The 6,000-nt window shown below is 47.3% G+C and overlaps 1 protein-coding gene across 2 annotated transcripts in view; it reads left to right on the top strand.

Annotated features, from left to right (window-relative positions):
* The first annotated feature begins 1,491 nt into the window (after nucleotides 1-1,491).
* The window catches only part of NR1H3 (nuclear receptor subfamily 1 group H member 3), a 608,088-nt gene continuing 603,579 nt past the window's right edge, over nucleotides 1,492-6,000 (top strand). The window contains exon 1 of one of the 2 annotated variants that reach the window (XM_069623157.1): nucleotides 1,492-1,846. The gene's annotated coding sequence lies outside the window, so the exon portion shown is untranslated. The remainder of the gene's footprint in view (nucleotides 1,847-6,000) is intronic. The other variant, XM_069623158.1, reaches the window with a different exon arrangement.

The raw sequence follows: 6,000 nt of genomic DNA, 5'->3' as shown, positions 1-6,000 counted from the left end.
CAGTAACCAGGAAATCGAGCTTGTTTAAAAAAGTATGAGAGTTATCAAGCCGGACCCAGCCTGATGAGTGGGAACGAAGAAGAGGCTGGGGGAGCTGAGGATGAATGGATCCCTCAAAAGCCTGTCGATCCAAGGCAGGCAGAGGATGGAAGGTCAAGATGTGGTGCGGGGGGGCAGGAGGTACCCTCAGCGAGCGATAAGAAGCAGGCCATCCCATTTGAAGGATTATGTGCTAGAAGGTGCCATTTCTAACAGTTCACTTATTATAACATATGTGTTTAAGTGTTCAAATGGGGGGTCGAATTGTTTGGGTGTAATCTGTTCTGTTTGTTGTTATGAAAAAGGAGTAGTATGGTGGTGCCTCTTTAAGAGTGTTAATGTTAAAGGACATTTGTACCGTGCACTATCACCACCGGAGTGGTCCACTGGCGGCTCTGAAAGAGGGAGGGAGGGCAAGTTAGTGGGAGGAGGCTGGAAAAAGCAAGGGTGCAGTGATGTGCTGTTGGCGGCCTCAGCCCAGTGGGTCCGTTGGCTGAGCCTGGGGTGTTTGCGGCCGGTAGTCGTCGTGTACTGTTGTGCGAGTCTATGTGTTTTTTTGTTTTGTTGTTGCGGTGTAGTGAAGTTTGTGCAGTTTGTGCAGTTTGTTGTGCTGTAGATTTGTGGTTGTGTCTGGTTTGGAGTTTGAGAGGTGTAAGCAGAGGACATTGTTAGTGGTTAGTTAGTTAGCATCTCTATCCTGATGTGACAAATTGAGCTTGCGTAATCTCTCCAGATGGGCTGCAGGGCACTCTGTGCCTCTGGTTAGGTCTGGGTCTGTCTTGCATTCCAGGTCCCTTTCACGTCTTGCTGCCACCTCCACTAGCCTCTCTAACCAGCCCACATGTTCCTCCCCCCCACCTACATGGCAAGTGCAACTGCCAGTGTCCACAACTCAGTGTGGTGATTGGTAGTATCTCGACAGTGACGTGATGGAGTGACATAACTATGATGCGTTAATAAATGGGGTGTTACTACATGTTGAAAACGAGGCACCCGCGTAGCCCGGACCAGCTCTCTGTGTCTTCTGTGAGAGTTCCGGGGCTACTGTACTCAGAGGCCTGGGGGAAGGGGTTACAACAAGGAGCAGGTTAATAACCACTTGAATAAAATTGAACAGTGGGGTATACATACTTAAATGAACATTCCGATAGGCGTCAGAGTTAATTAAAAGCTAATGTCAGAAACTCCACACTGTGATTTAAACCAGCTTAAGACTGTAAATAAGAAGCTAGTTCATTAGATGCCAACTTCGCATTCAAGAAGTTGGCAAATAACTAACTGCAATCTCGTGAATCACACTCCTGCCTGCAGTTATATATCTGCTCGTTTAGCATGCCCTTCGGTCCCGCGGTGCCCAACCCTAGAGATCTGGAGGTAAGCCTCTCTACTCTCGCCCCCTGCCCGCCGGCAGCGCTCTGCCTTAATTCCTTGGGTTTGCTACTGCAGTGAGATATCACACGTATCCCTGCCCTTTCTTCATGCCCAGTGTTCTACTTCCTGCTCCCCGTGAGATTCTGAGAGCTGCCTCTCTCTCTCCGAGGAAAGAGCCTGTGCTCCACTCCCCTCCGTCCCTGCAGCTGGACGTCCCCTCACCACTCCCTCCCTCCCTCCCTTCTGCTGGGGGCTGGCTCTGTTTGTGTTGTCAGGAAGGCCATGCTGCCAGGAAGCAGGGTCAGGAGGAGGGCTGATAGGGAGGAGCAGGGACAGTCTGGGCATGTGACTCTGCTGCTCGCGTTACACGCACTAACTTTACAACTCGGGCAACGGAAGGCTGTGAAGGCTGACAGTAAAGACCGGGGCTGTGCAGGTAATGACCGAAGCCGCGGAATCGAAGGGTCAAGGTGAAAAATGCTCACACAAACACGGAGATGGATACGGGGGCTAGAGTAGTTAATAAGTTGTGGTCATAAACAGTGGGGTTCTCGTGCTAAACAGTGGCGCTTTTGGGCCAGACGGTTGTGTATCTATTGGCGAAGGAACAGCCTACAAACTTTAGCTCCGCCTCTTCTGTTTTACCTCGCTCTCCTTTCGCAAGTGCTCCGCTAACCTGGGGTTCTCACCCCCTCCTCTGGGGGTTCCACTACGCTAGGGGGTCTGCACTTCACCCCGCTCCCCCAGAAGTCATTATCGCACCTCCAATAAGCGGCGGGGTTGTACTTCCATTTTTTAGGTTCAAAGCATATGTATTGAACTCTCTCTCTCTCTCTCCATGGGGGAAGGGCGCATAATCTACCAGTGGCTTTATGCTCTACCTTCTTAAGCGATCTGCACTATTCATCCCCCCCAAGTCGTGGGGGGGGGGGCTGCTTTACCGTCCTGTGGCGCCACAAGTGGCCCTAACTATTCCACCTCACAGGGCTCTATTATTATTATACCTCCTCAGGTGCAGGTGGTTTAGAGGACAGACACCTGCTTCATAGTAGGTATGTCTTGCCATTTGGAGAAGGGACTGCATTTAAGGGATCGATGGGTTCTGTTCTCCGCCCAGAGCGTCAGTACTCATCTTAACCAGGCGGGTCTTTGCTCTTCCTGCCCAGTCTGCCCACTCAAAGGATCTGCACTGTGCTCCCTTTCAGGGTCTTCACTGTGTCTTCTTGGATGGTCCTGGCTGTGCGACTGGGCTGTAACCCACGACGGATATTGGATGGACTAGACCTGTGGACAGTGATGATTTTGCAAGGTGTGTTGAGCCCAGAATATAAAGCGTGCACCATCTAGCTGGCAAAGTATTAGGCTCACGAGGCGTCCACAACCCCCCCCCTTCTTCGTCATTGAAGGTTGTGGCATTTTTCCCAACATTCGTCCACTCATTTTGTGACATGTTTCTGTGGTGGGCCTGGTGCCAGAAATGTGGCTTGAGGTTTTTCGGTTCCGGAGGCCGCAAGAGGTGGGGGACATGAATGGAAGCACAAGAACCTCCTCTTTTCCTAACTGGCTCCTGTACCTTGACACAGTGCAGATTTTTCATTCCCACCCTCCATTTCATGAGTCTTTACTGGGGTCCTGAATGGGACTGGATCTTATGATTCGTAGAGGTGTCATTGCCTTTGAGCATAGTATGGAGTTGTATTAGTGAAATGATGTTAGGCATGAACAGTGCTCATGTTTAGGGTGAGGCTCTGGGCACTGTCTACTCACAGTGTGAGATGGGCATGATGTTTGTGTGGCCTGAGTTAAATAAATGTATTGTAATTTAAAGTGGTCGCATATAACGGCCTTCCACTTTTTTGATGCCTAAATGTATGTGGCCCTGTAAGAAAGTGCGATGAAGGGGATTGTTAGTGAGATACACAGAGGGGTACATGCCATGCTTGTGGTGTTGATGCGTGTAGGTCAGTAGTACCTAAATCCTAAGGGCTGGTCTCGTTCTATGAGTTTATCCAGAGGTAAGAGACCAAGATCTGAAAGTTGCAGTGCATAGTCTGTATTTATGTTAAAGGATATTTGTACCGCACACTGTCACCACCGGAGTCTGTAGTCGTCGTGTGCTGTTGTGCAAGTCTATGTGCGGTTTGTTTTGTTGTTGCAGTGTAGTGAAGTTTGTGCGATTTGCTGCGTTTAAGGCTTGTGGTTGTGTTTGGTTCGAGTTTGAGAGGTGTCTGCAGGGGGGTGAAATTGCAGGGGGGTGAAATTGTTAGAGGGTTGGTTATTGATTCATGATTGCACGTTTGGTCCAGGCTTGGCAGGAGAGTCGTATATCAATCATTGAATTACATTTCTATCTAGATGCGACGCAGGCTAGGTTGAGGATTCCAACTAGGTGTGGCACATGCTAACATTCACAATTTTATCTAGATGTGGCCCATGCTAATGATTATTACACCTGTCTAAGGTGACATAGGTGACCCTGACCGTTCTCTATAGGTTAGTTAACATTGGCTTTGCGGACCTACCCATGACATACAAAAAGCTATCCAAATGCCAGGTAGCATAATCTTAATAGCATGTTAGTGTACGGTGCAGTACAACATTTATAGTCCAGCCAGGAATGTTTTTCGGTTGGTTTTCACTAATCTCTTTAGCATGCATGTTGTAATTCTATGGCATTCCACATTATGGAGAGGCAAGGTAGAGTGGCAAGGGCTTTCTATAGTAGAGTGATTGCTCTACCCCCTCACCCATGCCCATGTGGGAAGATGTGATACACATAAAGAATAGAGCTTTATCAGAGCGTAATTACTGTTGATGTGGTAACTGATAACACTGAATTAGTCAGCTGGGCGGTATTTGTTTGTGTAGTGTGTATGGATGGGCCCCTAATCAGCATAACCCAATCAGGCCCACCACTTACGAATTGAGTGCCCAATTGTACGTAAAGCAAGTTTATTGTACACTCATCTGGGGTTGAGCTAGATGATGCTGCAGAGTCTCGCCAAACCACATAAATTGGCACATTATATACATTTTTGCTACAGTTAAAACACTCGCACATATGATAGGATTTCTTTGTATAGGTTTTGTCCAATCTTTCTCCAATTCTTCCTTTCTCATTGGTTATCAATATCTTAACTACCATCTTCAGATCGTATTCATAGCACACCCCTTCGTGGGATTCGTTTGTGGTAGGTCATGAAATGAGCACATGGTTACACGTTCATATACAAACCTAATTCCTTAAAGGCCAGAACTGGCCTGAATCCTCTTAACCCTAAATGTAATTGCACATGGTTCACATGGATACTTCAAATGACATGAGGAAAGCAGAATACATGGTTAATAAATGGGTTCCATTTGAACTGGCGTTGACTAACTCATCCACCCCAACTTTACTGGCATCCCGGAACACTAATTTAAATAACTACCATTTCAGCATGCATTGCACATCCTGAGAATACAATCGAAACCCCTGGGTATCGGTCACTCTGGCCTCGAGCATTACTTCACCCCATGTTAATTGCTTGCCAAAAAAATAGCCGAACCCTTCTGCAAGCTCCTGTACACTAAGAGATTGCATCTGCTTTCGCAATATTGACAGGCCATAAAGACCCTGGCTGGTTTGTTAGCTAGGCTGATCATCTGCAAACATCGTAGTTACGGTGTTACACTACCTCTGGCCTCTGAAACTCTGCAAAATCCATTTCACTTAAAATTCATGTCACAAATCCCTAACTGCCTAGTTTAAGTCAATTTATAAAAAAGCTCACTACATGTAGATTTATAAAGCCCCCTGTGTATTGTGAGACAGACATGGTTTCAAGAGACAACCCAGACAACAAACGTAACAGTTTTCAAAACCTTTATTAAAATATCAGGATGGGTGTAACTGCCAACTTGCCCTAGTAATATGGTGGGGATTGCCCTATGGATCATCAATGTCCATACAAAAGTCTGTCTGTATCAAAACCTATGCTTGCCCTCACATTTAATACCTTAATGTAGTGCAGGGATATTCTAACTCAAAATGAGTAAGTAAAAGTCTGGAGCAGTCCCTAGCTCCCCTTTCCAAGTTCGGGAAACAGTTTCAAAGGACAATGTTCTCAAGATGCTTGGGCTCATATTCCCCAAGCTTCAAGCATTAAGTCTCAACACCATGATCCAACAGAGCTCGGGGCTTTTTCCCCCTCTCCCAGATTTGGTGGTCTGGACTACTGAAAGCGGGGAGAGTAAGGAGGATTGTCCTGCATATTGGGGTTTTGAGGGTACCTAGGGAAGAAACTTCAACCAGAATTTGGGAGATTGCTGCCCTCCTGAGGGAAGTTAGGAGGGAAGTTCCCTGGGGCCGTACACACCTGATTGGATCCCCCCATGGGCCGGGGGAGTGCAGACTCCACAGTGTTTTGCGCCTTGAAACACTTGTGTATAGGCACGTTACAAATGCCATATCATATCATATATCACGTACCCCAAGATGGGTCTGTTGCCCTTATATCTAGGGCTGATGTAAATTGCAGTGTTAGGTGGCACATTTGTGTGGTACCCTACCTGACTACCACCTGCTTGTGATTGATCAGAGGGCCTTCT

This window comes from Ambystoma mexicanum, chromosome 11, assembly GCF_040938575.1.
Source record: "Ambystoma mexicanum isolate Mex_15411 chromosome 11, UKY_AmexF1_1, whole genome shotgun sequence".
Taxonomy (NCBI): Eukaryota; Metazoa; Chordata; class Amphibia; order Caudata; family Ambystomatidae; genus Ambystoma; species Ambystoma mexicanum.
The sequence above is the reverse complement of the archived record's forward strand: the minus strand, read 5'-3'. Positions and strand labels throughout refer to the sequence as shown.